Raw genomic sequence first — 17745 nt, forward strand, 5'->3', positions numbered from 1 at the left:
CTCTCCCGCTTCTCTCCTCTCTCCCTACTCATCTCCTACCATGTTCACTGCCCTCCTCTCCCCTTCCCACTCCCAAAGGAGATGCCGTAGCAGACGGGCAGCTGCTGTCTCCGCTCCCTCTCCCTTTCGCTCCCGCTCCCACTCCCACTCCCTCGCCCTCTGCCTCTCCTATCCCGGGCTGGGCTGCAGGACGGGCCGAGCCCCGCGGGCAGCAGCCGAAGCCCTGCCCGCCCACAGGCGCCCAGCACTCGCAGCCCGGGCCAGCCCCCGAGCGGCCCCGGGGCGGAGCTGGCGGCGCCGGGCGGCGGCGGCGGGGAGGAGGCGCCGCGGGCGGAGCAGAGCCGGGGCTGGCGGGGGCAGCGCGGCGCGGGCGGCGGAGCGGCGGGATGCGGCAGGGCCGGGCCGCAGGGCTGGCGGCGCTGGCCGCGGTGCTCCTGGGTGCGCGGGGCTGCCGGCGCCGGGGACGGGACGGGACGGGGCTGCCCTCGCTTCTGGCCCGCCGGCTTCTTACGGACCTCGCTCCCCTCTGGCCTCCCTCTGCAGCCATCCCGCCTGCCTCCAGCGAGCTCAGCCGGCCGTTGCCTCCCACCTTGCCTTGCTCCCTGCCTTCCTCCTCTCCTTTCGGCACACCCCCACTCATTGCTGCCTGCTTCCCTTCTCCTCCTGGCTCGGACCCTCCTTCTAAACAGCCCTGCTCTGACCTGTTCACTAAATAAACCTTCCCAGAGAAATGTCCTTTGTGTGCTTTCTTCTGAGAAAAAGCTTGCATTGGCTATCAACCGTTTTCTTCTGCCCTTTCCCCTTTCATGACATTTTTGGTGGAAGCAAAGCCATTTTCTTATTTTTTTCCTTTTTTCTTCTTGGCAGTGGCTGCAGGCAGAGCCCAGGTGCAGCAGGAGCCGTTGGCACAAACCAGGGAGGGCACCGGCATCAACATCACCTGCTCACACCCCAACATCCAGTCATACGACGACATCTACTGGTACCGTCAGATCGCGGGCCGAGAACCCACATTCCTCGTGTGGGCTAGTAGTGGGTCCAAAGACGTGACGGACCCGGCAGGGCGGTTGTCGGTGGCAGGAGACCGCCAGTCCAGCACCCTATTGCTTACCCAGCCTCGTCTTCGGGACGCGGCGGTGTATTACTGCGCCCTGAGAGCCACGGGGAGAGGAGCCGGGGCTGCGGCCGTGCAGGAAGCGTGGCGGGCGGGGCCGGGCGTGATTGGCGGGGGCAAGGCAGGGGCACAGCCCCCAGGGGGCGCTGCCGCTCCGCCCGCCAGGACCACCTCGTCCTGCAACCTCGGGAGTTCCCCCGCCATCCGAGCCAAAGCCCCAGCCTAGACTCGTCCGGACTGAGGAGGCCCTTCGGTTCTTCTCGGTCAGATGATGAGGGTCAGGTGTGGGTCTGACCTATCTGGGTGTGAGGGTTCAGGATGTCACACCCAGCGACGTCGAGAGAGTGGAGGGGCACACCTGACTGCATGAGCTGTGTGAGTAGCACCACAGAGACCTCCATACAGTCGTGCTCTCGCTGCTTCTTTCAAGTTGCTAACACCTTGCAGGGAGAGGCCTGCATATGAGCAGGTGTTGATTTCTGACATAGAGACACAAAGCTTCCTTCCCTCCCCATCTGCACCATGTTTGTGGTTCCTGGGAGCCCTTCCCAGGGGCCCTGTCCAGCAGCTTTGGCATGGAGGGCACCTTGTGCCTGAGTAGCAGCTGGCAATGCCAGAGACATCCAGTCCTGCTGAATCCTTTCATTAATGACATGAGCAGTCAGAAGGAAGGCACCCTTGGCATGGTCCATGCCTGGTCCCCAAAAAGGGCACACAGGTGGTGACAGCGTAGGTCACAAGTGGGCTTTGGAGAATGCGGGCAGGCTGGAGAAAGGGTCAGAGCCTCATGATGGTGCAAAGGAGCAAAGAAAAGGCTTTTCCTCTTAGTCAGGAAGCACCCCCAGAATAATGCAGTGTGGGGGCTGGCTACCAAGGAAGCAGACACACAGGAAAGCCTTTTGGGTGCAGGAGGCACCCAGCTGGACACAAGCTGGTAGTGTCCTTGCAGCAAAGGCAGCCAACGGCCTGCAGAGCTTGGAGGGACAGGGGGTGCCACACGGTGTGTAGGGGTGAGCCTGGGGCACAGCTGCAGCCATGCTCGCTGGGAGACGCTTCTGGTCCTTGGAAGTCCCCTTGCAGAGCTTGGGTTTAAACGACACTGTCCTGAGAGACCATCAGAGTGGTTATGTTGGGTTTCCTGTATTTTCTGTAATGGTCACATTTTAAGATCTTGTTGTACAGGCTTTGTCCCAAGCCCCAGTTCAGCACAATACTTCAAGCACAGCATTGCTATCTAGTCGAGAGAAGTGATTGTCCTGCTCTACTCTGTGCAGGTGTGACCTCACCTCAAGTACTGTGTGCAGTCTTGGGCACCACAGTAAAATAAGACGTGAAACTATTGGAAAGTGTCCAGAGAAGGACTACAAAGATGGTGAAGGTCCTTGAGGGGAAGGCATTCAGGAGTGGCTGAGGTCACTTGGCCTGTTCAGCCTGGAAAAGAGATCTCATCATGGTCTCCAGCTTCCTCACGATGGGGAGTAGAGTGGCCGGAGCTAATGTATTCTCTCTGCTAACCAGTGATAGGACCCCAGGAAATGGTGTCAAGTTGCGGGGAGGTTCAGTTTGGATATCAGGAAGCGGTTCTTCACTGAGAGGGTGGTTGCACACTGGAACAGGCTCCACAGGGCTGTAGTCATGGCACCAAGCCTGTTGGAGTTTAAGAAGTTTAATATGCTCTTAGTCATATGAACTTGGATAGAACTGTGTGGTGCCAATAGTTGGACTTGATTATCCTTATGAGTCCCTTCCAAGACGGGATATTCAATGATTCTGATTCTACCTTTGGGACTGAGATAATGTCCCGGCCAGAAATGTCAGTTCTGGACACTCACTCTAATGATAGCTCTGGAACCTTGAATGATACAGTGACTACACCATTCCTCATCCCACCCCATCAGGACACAGCCAGACTGCTGGGATGCTGCACCACAGGGTTCCTCACCAATTTCTGGGGACTTGCTTACAAGGCAATGTTCCCAGTTGGTATAGGAAAGAAAGAAGAGAGTGGTTAGAAACAGGGTGCAAGTTGTTCCCAGAAGAAAAAGAACCATCCCCAGAGAGAGGAGGACCCCAGGAGGTGATGTAAAACCCCAGTGGAGCATGAGCCCTGAAGACTCTAAATGGGCCATCAGGAGTGTGTAGAACAGCAGAAATTTCTCACTGTAGCGGGGAGGATGCCAATGGAGGATCAGTGCAGGAACAGACCCTTCCGACCATGGGGAGAAAAGAGCCACCATGTTCCCCAGCTGTGCAGATGTTGGCTGCAGAAGCAGTACTGTCACTAGTGGAGGAGGACCGCAGCCGGGTATTTCAAGCACTCCAAGCACAAGCATTTTCTCCTCCCCCTTGCATTCTTTGTTCCCCTTGCCGAGTCATTTCCTGCAGCTCTGCTCCCCAGCGGCTCTTGGTGGGGACGGGTGCTCTTCTGAGGCTCTCTCACACATGCCGGAGGAGTGGTCTCACAATGCGCCTTGTTTATCTCATCCTCGCTGCCTTCCTGAGGCAACCACTGGGTAAGCATTGCCTGTGGATGGCAGCATGATTCTCCTTCTCTTCAGGAGACCATCACCCCCATCAACAGCTCTCTGCAGGGAGTTGCTCTTGAATTACTGGGAAAATGATGGCTAGTATCAGATCACGCCCGTTTTGTGCTTCATATCTGAAGATGCTCTTACTGCTGTGAAGAAAAATGAAACAGCAGAAAGACCTCCTCTCCTGATCATCTCAGATCTTCTTCCCTTCCTTTCCTGTTGCCAACCATCCATGCCACTCTGCCTCTCTCTTCTGACATTCTGGGCAGTTTCTTCTCCTGAGAGAAGGAATTAAAAACAGTTCTACCCTGGGGGGATGGAAATGGCCCTACCTGTGGGAGCTCTTTGACTGATGGGATCTTGCTGCAGTCCAAGGCACAGGGAGCCTTCCCATAAAAAAGTTTGCTTCTCCTCCACGTTTCTGTGATCAGTTGGTGACATTTGGTTTCTTTCAGATGCCATGGGGCAGACCTCCGTCACCCAGCAAGAAGGACAAGTCACCGTGGAACAGAAAGAAATGTTCCAGACCACTTGCACGTATCAAATCCCCAGCTTTTATGGTTTGTATTGGTAGCAGCAGAAGAAGGGACAAGCCCCTCAGCTGGTCACATATCACACCAGAGCAGGCACCAAGCAGAGCGGCTGTTTCACCACAGAGCTGAACACTGTGGGGAAATCCAGCATTCTGCGGCTGAAGGAAGTTGAGCTCTCTGACAGCGCCTTGTACCTCTGTGCTGTGCGTGACACCCTGGGACTGGGGTCAGTGGCTTGAAAGGAAGGAGAAGGTGGGGAAAGAGCCCCTGCCCTCAAGGTGTTCTCCCTGTGGGAGAGCTGAATGATGATAATGGAGTACTGGCACTGCCTGATGCAGGGCTCATTGCAGCTGCTGACCAGCGGGATTGTGTCACTGGGCCAGCACAGCATGCACTGGTCATACAGTGACATGTCTTAAGGCTGCAGGTGAACCTGGGAGAGAGGGCAGGCAGGAAGAAGAGCACAGGGAAATGTGAGGAGCAAAATGTCTTCATTCAGACATGATCCAAAAAGAGTGGTTAGGACCAATAAGGCTGCTGCCTCTCTCTTAGATGAAAATCCAACTCAGCCAGGTCCTACACGGTCTCTGAGTCACACCTTTCCTATACCCTCTCTCATGATCACCATCACCAGGGAGACAGGCTGAGAAATCCTGAGCAACCTGATGTGATAAGACAGATCACTGTTTCTGTTTATTCCCAGTGTGCCGCTTGTTCTAATACTGATATCATTCATAACATCAAAAGCAGGTGGAGGGAACAGCACTCATGCACACTGCTGCTCTTGTAAAAAATGCATGAACTCATGGGTCTACACAGAGGCACTCCTGGATGCATACTTTTTAGGGAAGACACCACCGTCAGGGGAGATACCATCCCGAGGGAATACAACATCACGAGGACATCCTGAATCCTAGGACCAGTTGAAGGGCTGAGCCTCTCTTCCCCCTACATTGGGACAGCTTTAGGTGATATTTGAACACTTGGTTATAAATTTCTCTAGAGTCTTTGAGCCTTTTAACGCATTAATTTCCAGGCTACACACCTGTGTCACCTGTGTATTTCATGCATGCTAGCTTGCTTTTGCAGACAATCACTATCACCGACAATCCAAAGAACGTGTGTACCTGTTGCTGTAATAAATTGCACTTGATTGCATTGTTCCTAGTTGTGATAGCTCTCATTAAACATGACTAGAGTAAGGGTGGTAATACGTTACTGGTGAATCTGTGATTGTGATAGTTCAGTACCCTGAATCCGACCAGGCCAATAACGGTAAATCAGTTACACCCCTTAACACGACAATACTGAAGTACCATCAGGCGCACACACACACACATACCTGTGCACACACAGTGAAGAGAGCATAGTCTGCTCATGTGAAGCCCAGGGTTGGGATCTTACTCTCTATTGTCTCTGCAGGAACATCCTGGCTTGCTGAGGCCCTGCTGTGTTGTCTGTCCAGAAGATACCGAGTGGTGGAGGACAATGAATCCTGAGCAGCAGCTCCATCTTCTCCTTCTTCCTGCTGCCACTTTCTTCGCCTAGGGATGGAGGAAGATCTACAGAGTGCTTTCTTTCCTTGCTGCCGGGTTTGTCTGTGAGCTGAGAGCTGCTGCTCTTCATCCTGGACTCACTCATCGACCTCTTCATCCCGACTGAAAATACACCTGTGATGTTGATGGTGGTGCCCAACCAGCACTTGCCTTCTTCCATGCAGTTTATCTTTGGCAACCTCCCCTTCACTGACATGTGCCATGTCTTGGTTGGGATTCCTCTTATGCTTTTAGATGCCTTCTCTGCAGAGAGGACCTTTCTTTCTTACCTTTTAGCTTCCCCCTCCTTCTGTCCTTCCCTAGAATCAGCCCTTCACCATTAGGGAGGGGGGCAGAGAGAAAGAACAGCAGGAAGCTGGAAAGAAGAACATGCATGGACACAAGCCTGACTGACAGGTGATGATGGAGGCAGTGAGGAGACCAAACCTGGGCACGACTTATGGGCGGTTCATGGGTCTGCGGCTCTCTTTATGCCTCAGAAGTTATCACATTGGGGATCTTGCCAATGGGGATGCTAAGAAAAGAGGAGGCAAGTAACAAGCATACAGAGACAGGGACCAGGGAAAACAAACACAGAGGCAGTGACAAGACACAAACCTCACCATTCACACCAGTTGTTGGCCTATTGTAGTGGGTTTACATGGCAAGGTTTTGGTAGCAGGTGGCCATAGGGGTGGTGTCTGTGAGAAGGATCTAAAAGCTGCCCCATGTTTGGTAAGGGCCCCACTGCTGACCAGAGCCGAGCCAATAAGCGATGTTGTTTTGCGCCTCTGGGAGAGCATATTTAAGACAGGGGAAAAACAAACAAACAAACAAACAAACAAAACACTATGCCACACAGCAGCTGGGAGAGTGAGAGGAATGAGGAACAGCCTTGCAGGCACCAAGGTCAGTGAAGAAGGAGGGGGAGAGGTACTCCAGGTGCCGGAGCAGAAGTCCCCTGCAGCCTGTGGTGAGGACCATGGTGAAGCAGGATGTCCCCTTACAGCCCATGGAGTACCACCGTGCAGCAGGGTTCCACGCTGCAGCTCATGGAGGAGACCATGGTGGAGCAGGTGGCCCTGCACCGACGGAGGCTGCCGCCTGTGGAAGACCCCTGCCAGAGCAGATTCCAGGCCAGAGCTGCAGCCCGTGGAGAGGAGACCAGGCAGGAGCAGGTGACCTGGCAGGAGCTGCTGCCTGTGGGGGACCCAGGTTGGAGCAGTTTTCTCCTGAAGGATGGACCCTGTGGTACGGTCCCATATCTGGAGCAGATCTGGAAGAGCTGCTGCCTGTGGGAAGCCCACGCCAGATCAGTTCATCAAGGACTGCATCCTGTGGGAGGGACCCCACAGTACAGGGGATGAGAGTGACCGAGAAGGAGCGACAGAGAAGCGCTGTAGACTGACCATAACCCCCATTCCCCCGTTCCCCTGCACCGCTCAGGGGGAGGAGGTGGAAGAGGGAGGATGGGGGGGAAGGTGCTTTTGGTTTCTTTCCTTTGTTTCTCACTTCTCTAGCTTGTTAGTAATAAGCAATAAGTCTTACTATCTCTCTATGCAGTCTGTTTTGCCCGTTATAATAATTACTGTGTGATCTTCTTGTCCTTATCTCAATCTTGGAGCCCTTTTCATCGTATTTTCTCCCCATTCCTCTTTGAGGAGGGGGAGTGATAGAGCAGCTGTGGTGGAGCTCAGCTGCCCACTCGAGCGGAACCACAACACCTGTCAAGAAGCCACAGGTGCCACTGCCAGGGAGATCAGCCTGGGCCTTGCACCTCCTAAAGCTGTGGGCCAGGGCACAGGCTGGGATGGGTGAGGGACAAACCTATACAAACCCATGAGGGGACAGCAGGGCATGTGAAGCTGGGAGGAGCACACGAGGGCAGACAGAGCAGGGAGGTGAAAGGGGGACACTCCATGCACTTGTCTGGTCAGGCCCTGCACCTGAGCACCGTCGTCTCTCTTGTCCTCTTCTGGAATCTTTCCTTACCTCTGTGTGATCTCGCTCTGTCCCATGTGCACAAGTGATGCAAGGAGAAACTGCCAGCTACTGGTGGAGCAGCAGGAGTGGATTTGGCACCAGGTGCTGGAATCAGACTGGGGCCGAGGTCACCCCTGGCCAGTGCTGTCAGCTACTGGAACCAGGGTGTCCCCCTGTAGCTCCTGGAGCACTGGAAGCTGGTCTCAGCAACCAGGCAAATGCGGCAGGAGCGTTTTGGGTCTCCCAAAGCAGCTACTGGGGTTACAGGCCTGGCTGCATCTTCCCCTAATGGGGTCTGCATGACCCTGCCTGTGTGTCTCCCAGAAACGTGCTCAGCTCTGATACCAGTGAAGCCCCCAGTAGTGCCAGCCAAAGGACTAGCGCTAAGCAGCACCACACTACCAGGCCCAGTTCAGCCCGGCCCGCTGCCCTCCGCATGCCTCCCTTGCTGGGGACGCTGCAGATGGGCAGCTGCTTTCTCCGCTCCCTCTCCTCTCCCTTCTCCTCTCCTGTGCTGAAGGAGCTGCCTCAGCCTTTCCACACACGCCTCCGCGTCCCGGGCTGGGCTGCAGGACGGGCCGAGCCCCGCGGGCAGCAGCCGAAGCCCTGCCCGCCCACAGGCGCCCAGCACTCGCAGCCCGGGCCAGCCCCCGAGCGGCCCCGGGGCGGAGCTGGCGGCGCCGGGCGGCGGCGGCGGGGAGGAGGCGCCGCGGGCGGAGCAGAGCCGGGGCTGGCGGGGGCAGCGCGGCGCGGGCGGCGGAGCGGCGGGATGCGGCAGGGCCGGGCCGCAGGGCTGGCGGCGCTGGCCGCGGTGCTCCTGGGTGCGCGGGGCTGCCGGCGCCGGGGACGGGACGGGACGGGACGGGACGGGGCTGCCCTCGCTTCTGGCCCGCCGGCTTCTTACGGACCTCGCTCCCCTCTGGCCTCCCTCTGCAGCCATCCCGCCTGCCTCCAGCGAGCTCAGCCGGCCGTTGCCTCCCACCTTGCCTTGCTCCCTGCCTTCCTCTCCTCCTTTCGGCACACCCCCACTCATTGCTGCCTGCTTCCCTTCTCCTCCTGGCTCGGATCCTCCTTCCAAACAGCTCTGCTCCGACCTGTTCCCTAAATAACCATTCCCAGATAAACGCCTTTTTTTTTGTTTTCTTTTGAGAAAAAGCTCGCATCGGCTATCAACCGTTTTCTTCTGCTCTTTCCCCTTTCATGACATTTTTGGTGGAAGCAAAGCCATTTTTTGAGTTTTCTCCTGCTTTTCTTCTTGGCAGTGGCTGCAGGCAGAGCCCAGGTGCAGCAGAAGCCGTTGGCACAGACCACCGAGGGCACCGGCATCAACATCACCTGCTCACACCCCAACATCCAGTCATATGATATAATTTATTGGTACCGTCAGCTCCCGGGCCGAGAACCCACATTCCTCGTGAGGGCTCAGAGTGGGTCTCAAGATGTGACGGACCCGGCAGGGCGGCTCTCGGTGGCAGCAGACCGCCGGTCCAGCGCCCTGTGGCTCACCGAGCCCCGTCTTCGGGACGCGGCGGTGTATTACTGCGCCCTGAGAGCCACGGGGAGAGGAGCCGGGGCTGCGGCCGTGCAGGAACCGTGGCGGGCGGGGCCGGGCGTGTGTGGCGGGGGCGAGGCAGGGGCACAGCCCCCAGGGGGCGCTGCCGCTCCGCCCGCCAGGACCACCTCGTCCCGCAGCCCCGGGGGTTCCGCCGCCAGCCCAGACTCGTCCCGACTGAGGAGGCCCTTCGGTTCTTCTCGGTCAGATGATGAGGGTCAGGTGTGGGCAGACCTATCTGGGTGTGAGGGTTCAGGACGTCACACCCAGCGATGTCGAGAGAGTGGAGGGGCACACCTGACTGCATGAGCTGTGTGCGTAGCACCACAGAGACCTCCACACAGTCGTGCTCTCGCTGCTTCTTTCAAGTTGCTAACGCCTGGCAGAGAGAGGCCTGCACATCGATAAGAATTGAAATTTGACACAGAGGTGCAAAGCTTCTTTCTCTTTCCATCTGCATCATGTTTGTGGTTCCTGGGAGCCCTTCCCAGGGGCCCTGTCCAGGAGCTTTGGCATGGAGGGCACCTTGTGCCTGAGTAGCAGCTGGCAATGCCAGAGACATCCAGTCCTGCTGAATCGTTTCACTAAGGCCACAAGCAGTCAGAAGGAAGGCACCCTTGGAAGTTTGTGCATGGTCCCCAACCAGGGCACACAGGTGGTGACAGCGTAGGTCACAAGGGGGCTTCAGAGAAAAAGAGTCAGGCTGGAGAAAGGGTCAGAGCAGAGCCTCATGATGGTGCAAAGGAGCAAAGAAAAGGCTTTTCCTCTTAGTCAGGAAGCACCCCCAGAATCATGCAGTGTGGGGGCTGGCTGCCAAGGAAGCAGACACACAGGAAAGCCTTTTGGGTGCAGGAGGCACCCAGCCACACATGAGCCAGCAGTGTTCACTTGTTGCAAAGGCAGCCAACGGCCTGCAGAGCTGGCAGGGACAGGCGGTGCCATGCGGTTTGTGGGGGCGAGCCGGGGGTACAGTTGCAGCCAAGCTCACCGGGAGACGCTTCTGGTGCATGGAAGTCCCCTTGCAGGGTTTGGGATTAAATGGCACTGGCCTGAGGGAGTGTTAGAGCAGTTATACTCGGTTACCTGCATTTTATGTAGTGGTCATGTTTTAAGATCTTGTTGTACAGGCTTTGTCCCAAGCCCAAATCCAGCACAATACTTCAAGCACAGCATTGCTATCTGGTCGAGGGAAGTGATTGTCCTGCTCTACTCTGTGCAGGTGTGACCTCACCTCTAGTACTGTGTGCAGTCTTGTGAACCACAGAACAAAAACAACATGAAACTATTGGAGAGTGTCCAGAGAAGGACTACAAAGATGGTGAAGTTCCTTGAGGGGAAGACATTTGAGGAGTGGTTATTTGGCCTGTTCAGCATGGAAAAGAGACCTCATCATGGTCTCCAGCTTCCTCACGATGGGGAGTAGCGTGGCAGGCTATTCTCTCTGGTAACCAGCGATGGTACACAAGGGAAAGGTGTCAAGTTGCGGGGAGGTTCAGTTTGGATATCAGGAAGTGGTTCTTCACTGAGAGGGTACCAAGCCTGTCGGAGTTTAAGAAGTTTAATATGCTCTTAGTCATATGAACTTGGGTAGAACTGTGTGGTGCCAATAGCTGGACTCGATTATCCTTATGAGTCCCTTCCAAGTCAGGATATTCAATGATTCTGATTTTACCTTTGGGACCGAGATAATATCCCGGCAAGAAACGTCAGTACTGGCCACTCACTCTAATGATAGCTCTGGAACCTTGAATGATACAGTGACTACACCATTCCTCATCCCACCCCATCAGGACACAGCCAGACTGCTGGGATGCTGCACCACAGGGTTCCTCACCAATTTCTGGGGACTTGCTTACAAGGCAATGTTCCCAGTTGGTATAGGAAAGAAAGAAGAGAGTGGTTAGAAACAGGGTGCAAGTTGTTCCCAGAAGAAAAAGAACCATCCCCAGAGAGAGGGGGACCCCAGGAGGTGATGTAAAACCCCGGTGGAGCATGAGCCCTGAAGACTCTAAATGGGCCATCAGGAGTGTGTAGAACAGCAGAAATTTCTCACTGTAGCGGGGAGGATGCCAATGGAGGATCAGTGCAGGAACAGACCCTTCCGACCATGGGGAGAAAAGAGCCACCATGTTCCCCAGCTGTGCAGATGTTGGCTGCAGAAGCAGTACTGTCACTGGTGGAGGAGGACCGCAGCCGGGTATTTCAAGCACTCCAAGCACAAGCATTTTCTCCTCCCCCTTGCATTCTTTGTTCCCCTTGCCGAGTCATTTCCTGCAGCTCTGCTCCCCAGCGGCTCTTGGTGGGGACGGGTGCTCTTCTGAGGCTCTCTCACACATGCCGGAGGAGTGGTCTCACAATGCGCCTTGTTTATCTCATCCTCGCTGCCTTCCTGAGGCAACCACTGGGTAAGCATTGCCTGTGGCCGGTGGCATGGTTCTCCTTCTCTTCAGGAGACCATCACCCCCATCAACAGCTCTCTGCAGGGAGTTGCTCTTGAATTACTGGGAAAATGATGGCTAGTATCAGATCATGCCCATTTTGCGCTTCGTTTCTGAAGATGCTCTTACTGCTGGGAAGAAAAATGAAACAGCAGAAAGACCTCCTCTCCTGATCATCTCAGATCTTCTTCCCTTCCTTTCCTGTTGCCAACCATCCATGCCACTCTGCCCCTCTCTTCTGACACTCTGGGCAGTTTCTTCTCCTGAGTGAAGGTACTAAAGACAGCTCTACTCTGGGGGGATGGTAGTGGCCCTACATGTGGGATGTAATAGATATTACCTTGCTCTGGGATTCATGCTAACCTCTGGTCATAGACCTTCTGCCCAAAGACGCCAAAATCCATGGGATTCTTGCTGCAGTCGAAGGCATAAAGATCCTTCCCATCCAGAAGCTTACTTCTCCCCTAGGTTTCTGTGATCAGTTGGTGACATTTGGTTTCTTTCAGATGCCATGGGGCAGACCTCCGTCACCCAGCAAGAAGGACAAGTCACCGTGGAACAGAAAGAAACGTTCCAGACCACTTGCACGTATCAAATCCCCAGCTTATATGCTTTGTATTGGTATCAGCAGAAGAAGGGACAAGCCCCTCAGCTGGTCACACATCACACCGCAGCAGGCACCAAGCAGAGCGACCGTTTCACCACGGAGCTGAACACTGTGAGGAAGTCCAGCATTCTGCGGCTGAAGGAAGTTGAGCTCTCTGACAGCGCCTTGTACCTCTGTGCTGTGAGTGACACCCTGGTGCAGGGAGCTACACTGCCTGTGCAACAACCCTGGATGGGGAGGGGATGTGTCTGTGTAAGGCAGAGCTCTGGGACGGAGTCCTCAGCTCTCCCCTGGCAGCACTGCTTCCCCTGTGCACTCTGAGATCTGCCAGCCAGATCCTCTTTCCCAATGGGACTGGTGTCAGTGGCTTGAAAGGAAGGAGAAGGTGGTGAAAGAGGCCCTGCCCTCAAACTGTTCTCCGTGTGCAGCCATGGACAAAGCAGCTTTTGCCATTTGCTTCGCAAAAAGCTCACTTCTTATTCTGATTTATGTGCTCTGCTCTGCATTGAGGGCAGGAAGCAAGAGGTCAGAGGCTCACCTGAGCATGGCAGTCCCATGCAAAAAGCTTCTTTGTCCTCTGACTTTCCGCATAGGTCTGGTAGGATGGACCGTCCCTGGGTGGGCATTCCCACAGAACGTAATGTTGTCAGCACACAGCTTCAACAAGAACAGGATCTCCCAAGCCACCCAGCGAAGTGGAAATCTCTAAGCAGGGAGGAACACAGGAGATGGGACATGGTTTCTTGTGCATTAGACATATCCCTATGACTGTGTCCACCACTACAGAGGTTGGCCGTGCCAGGAAGAGGGCTGGACTGACCGAGAACTGCTTCGTGGTGGGGGAAAGGCCCTGCAGAGCAGCCAGGGTGGGGTTGGGCATTGGATGCTGTCCTTGGATGGTCCTGTGTGATGGTAACTGGGGGTGTGCCAGGGACTGTCATGGTTTAACTCGGCCGGCAGTTAAACACCACACAGACGTTCACACACCCTCCCTCCTCTCTCTCTGGGATGGGGGAGAGAAATGGGAAAGTGAAGTCCGTGAGTTGAGATAAAGACAGTTTATTAAGACAGGACAATAATAACAACAATAATAATAATAACAATAATAATAACAATAATGATGATAATAGTACTACTAATAATAATGTGTACAAAACAAGTGATGCACAATGCACTTGCTCACCACCTGCTGACCAATGCCCAGCCTAACCCTGAGCAGTCCAGCCCCCCTCCTGCGGCTAGCCACCCCTATATATTGTTCAGCATGATGGCAGATGGTATGGAATACCCCTTTGACTTAGTTTGGGTCACCTGTCCTGGGTCTGTCCCCTCCTAGCTCCTGCTGCACCCCCAGCCTGCCCATTGGCAGGACAGCGCAAGAAGCTGAGACATCCTTGGCTTGGTGTAAGCACTGCTCTGCAACAATTAAAACATCTGCGTGTTATCAGCCCTCTTCTCATCCTAAGCCAAAACATAGCATTCTACCAGCAACTAGGAAGAAAATTAACTCTGTCCTAACTGAAACCAGGACACCTGGCAACTTGATACCACCAGGAAAAGTTTCATTTGGAGGAAGAGGGTGGGATGCAGAAAACTTTAATGACTATCAACAGGTAAATGAGGCGACTTCTAGAGGAGTCTGTCAGTGCAGGCAGCACCAGGAGGTACCAGAAGTCTGCACCTCACAGCTGAGGATGCTGCAATTAGCACCAGACATGGAGGATCCCGCAGCGGTGTTCTGTTGGTAAGAGCTGAGGATGGGGTGTGGCAGAGCCATGATCACAGGAGAGGGCTGGATGATGACAGTGGAGTTCTGGCACTGCCTGAAGCAGGGCTCATCGCAGCTGCTGACCAGCGGGGTTGGGCCACTGAGCCAGCACAGCATGCACTGGTCATACAGCGACATGTCTTAAGGCTGCAGGTGAACCTGGGAGAGAGGGCAGGCAGGAAGAAGAGCACAGGGAAAAGTGAGGAGCAAAATGTCTTCATTCAGACATGATCCAAAAAGAGTGGTTAGGACCAATAAGGCTGCTGCCTCTCTCTTAGATGAAAATCCAACTCAGCCAGGTCCTACACGGTCTCTGAGTCACACCTTTCCTAATCCCTCTCTCATGACCGCCATCGCCAGGGAGACAGGCTGAGAAATCCTGAGCAACCTGATGTGATGAGACCTGCTCTGAACTCAGGGTTGGATTACATGCATGCTGGTGGTGCAGCCTGTGATCCTCTGGGAGGGTTTCTCAGATGACCACTGGCTAGGAATGCTCAGGAGTCTTGGGGCAACCTGCATAATCACCATATCTCAGCCTTGGTGGGACGCTGATGTCAGATAACTGTTTCTGTTAATTCCCAGTGTGCCACTTGTTCTCATACTGATATCACTCATAACATCAAAAGCAGGTGGAGGGAACAGCACTCATGCACACTGCTGCTCTTGTAAAAACATACATGAACTCATTGGTCCACTCACAAACACTCCTGGATACATACTGAGGTACCGTCAACTACACACACACATACCTGTGCACACACAGTGAAGACAGCAAAATCTGCTCACTTGAAGCCCAGGGTTGGGATCTTACTCTCTACTGTCTCTGCAGGAACATCCTGGCTTGCTGAGGCCCTTCTGTGTTGTCTGTCCAGAAGATATTGAGTGGTGGAGGACAATGAATCCTGAGCAGCAACTCCATCTCCTCCTTCCTCCTGCTGCTGCTGTCTTCTCCTAGGGGTGGGGGAAGGTCTATAGAGTGCTTTCTTTTCTTGCTGCCGGGTTTGTCTGATAGCTGAGAGCTGCTGCTCATCGTCCTGGACTCAGTCATCAACCTCTTCATCCCTATTGAAAATACACCTGTGATGGTGATGGTGGTGCCCAACCAGCACTTGCATCCTTCTGTGTAGTTTGTCTTTGGCAACCTCCCCTTCACTGATATGCGCCATGTCTTGGTCGGGATGCCTCTTATGCTTATAGATGCCTTCTCTACAAGCATTAGGGAGGGGGGCAGAGAGAAAGAACAGCAGGAAGCTGGAAAGAAGTACATGCACGGACACAAGCCTGACTGACAGATGATGAGGGAGGCAGTGAGGAGACCAAATCTGGGCATTTGCACGACTTGTGGGTGGTTCATGGGTCTGTGGCTCTGTTTATGCCTCAGAAGTTATCACATTAGGGATCTTCTCAATGGGGATGCTAAGAAAAGAGGAGGCAAGCAACAAGCATACAGAGACAGGGACCAGGGAAAACAAACACAGAGGCAGTGACAAGAGACAAACCTCACCATTCACACCAGTTGTTGGCCTATCAAGAAGCCACAGGTGCCACTACCAGGGAGATCAGCCTGGGCCTTGCACCTCTTACAGCTGTGGGCCAGGACACAGGCTGGGATGGGTGAGGGACAAACCTATACAAACCCATGAGGGGACAGCAGGGCATGTGAAGCTGGGAGGAGCACACGAGGGCAGATAGAGCAGGGTGTAAAAGGGGACACTCCATGCACTTGTCTACTCAGAGATTACCTCTGTATAGTCTCGCTCTGTCCCATGTGCACATGTGCTGCAAGGAGAAAGTGTCAGGTCGTGGTGGAGCAGCAGGAGTGGATTTGGTGCCAGGAACTTGAGTCAGACTTGGGCTGAGGTCGCCCCTGGCCTGTGCTTTCAGCTACTGGAACCAGGGGGTCCTCCTGCAGATCTTGGAGAAGGGAACCGTGTCTCAGCCTCCAGGCAAATGCGGCAGGAATGTTTGGGTCTCCAAAAGCAACTACTGGGGGTACCAGCCTGGCTGTATCTTTCCCAAATGGGGTGTGCATTACTCTGTCTGTGTGTGTCCCTCAAAACGTGCTCAGCTCCGATACCAGTGGAGCTCCAAACACTACCGGCCACAGCTGGGAAACCAGTGCTTCGCATCACCACACTACCAGACCGAGTACACCCCGGCCCGCTGCCCTCCGCCTGCCCCTCTTGCTGCAGATGGGCAGCTGCTTTCTCCGCTCCCTCTCCCTTTCCCATTCCCATTCCCTCTCCTCTCCCCTCTCCTCTCCCGTGCCGAAGGAGCTGCCTCAGCCTTTCCCCGCACGCCTCCACGCCTCCGCGTCCCGGGCTGGGCTGCAGGACGGGCCGAGCCCCGCGGGCAGCAGCCGAAGCCCTGCCCGCCCACAGGCGCCCAGCACTCGCAGCCCGGGCCAGCCCCCGAGCGGCCCCGGGGCGGAGCTGGCGGCGGCGGGCGGCGGCGGCGGGGAGGAGGCGCCGCGGGCGGAGCAGAGCCGGGGCTGGCGGGGGCAGCGCGGCGCGGGCGGCGGAGCGGCGGGAAGCGGCAGGGCCGGGCCGCAGGGCTGGCGGCGCTGGCCGCGGTGCTCCTGGGTGCGCGGGGCTGCCGGCGCCGGGGACGGGACGGGACGGGACGGGGCTGCCCTCGCTTCTGGCCCGCCGGCTTCTTACGGACCTCGCTCCCCTCTGGCCTCCCTCTGCAGCCATCCCGCCTGCCTCCAGCGAGCTCAGCCGGCCGTTGCCTCCCACCTTGCCTTGCTCCCTGCCTTCCTCTCCTCCTTTCGGCACACCCCCACTCATTCCTGCCTGCTTCCCTTCTCCTCCTGGCTCGGACTCTCCTCCCAAACAGTCCTGCTCCGACTTGGTCCCCTAATAACCATTCCCAGTGAAATGCCTTTGTATGCTTTTTTCTGAGAAAAAGCTCGCATCAGCTGTCAACTGTTTTCTCCCCTCTCGCCCAGCGTGATATTTTTGGTGCAGCAAATACCTTTTCTGAGTTTCTCCTGCTTTCTTTCTCGGCAGTGCCTGTGGGAAGAGCCCAGGTGCAGCAGGAACCATGGGCACAGACCACCGAGGGCACTGGCATCAACATCACCTGCTCACACCCCAACATGCAGACTGGTGACTACATCTACTGGTACTGTCATCTCCCGGGCCAAGGACCTGCATCCCTAGTGTTCGGTACTAGAGGCTCCAGAGCACTGACGGACCTGCCGGGGAGGCTCTCGGTGGCAGCAGACCGCCGGTCCAGCGCCCTGTGGCTCACCGAGCCCCGTCTTCGGGACGCGGCGGTGTATTACTGCGCCCTGAGAGCCACGGGGAGAGGAGCCGGGGCTGCGGCCGTGCAGGAACCGTGGTGGGCGAGGCAGGGGCACAGCCCCCAGTGGGTGCTGCCGCTCCGCCCGCCAGGACCACCTCGTCCCGCAGCCGCGGGGTTTCCCCCGCCAGCCCAGCCCCTCCAAGGCACTTCGGTTCTGCTGAAAGGGTCTGGAGCCTGGGTGCAGCTGAACGGAGATGGCAGCAGCCTGGCAGAGGTGTGTGCAGGGAAGAGGCACTGAAACACAGCCCCTTTCTCCTGAGCCCTCCTTTTCTTCACGCTGCAACAATCTCCCTCAGTTTTTCCCAAATTCAGGCCCAAACAAGGACCGAATCAGGACAGTTTGGATCCTTGGTCTAATTCAGGGTAACAATG

The 17745-nt window shown here is 55.6% G+C and overlaps 1 long non-coding RNA gene and 1 gene segment (V, D, J or C); both read left to right on the forward strand.

The window, feature by feature from the left end:
• Window positions 1-384: 384 nt before the first annotated feature.
• On the forward strand, window positions 385-7193 carry LOC309887231. 2 transcript variants are annotated; one of them, XR_014319034.1, is made up of 4 exons: window positions 385-438; window positions 868-982; window positions 4101-4205; window positions 5601-7193. It is a non-coding gene; the product is annotated as an uncharacterized lncRNA (long non-coding RNA). The 2 variants fall into 2 exon arrangements; XR_014319035.1 differs by lacking the exon at window positions 5601-7193 and having other exon boundaries at window positions 4101-5480.
• A 4346-nt stretch (window positions 7194-11539) lies between these two features.
• On the forward strand, window positions 11540-15075 carry LOC309887440 (T cell receptor alpha variable 1-2-like). The segment is given in 3 exons: window positions 11540-11653; window positions 12193-12473; window positions 14894-15075.
• Window positions 15076-17745: the final 2670 nt, after the last annotated feature.

This window comes from Aythya marila, assembly GCF_965140915.1.
Source record: "Aythya marila genome assembly, chromosome: 25".
Taxonomy (NCBI): Eukaryota; Metazoa; Chordata; class Aves; order Anseriformes; family Anatidae; genus Aythya; species Aythya marila.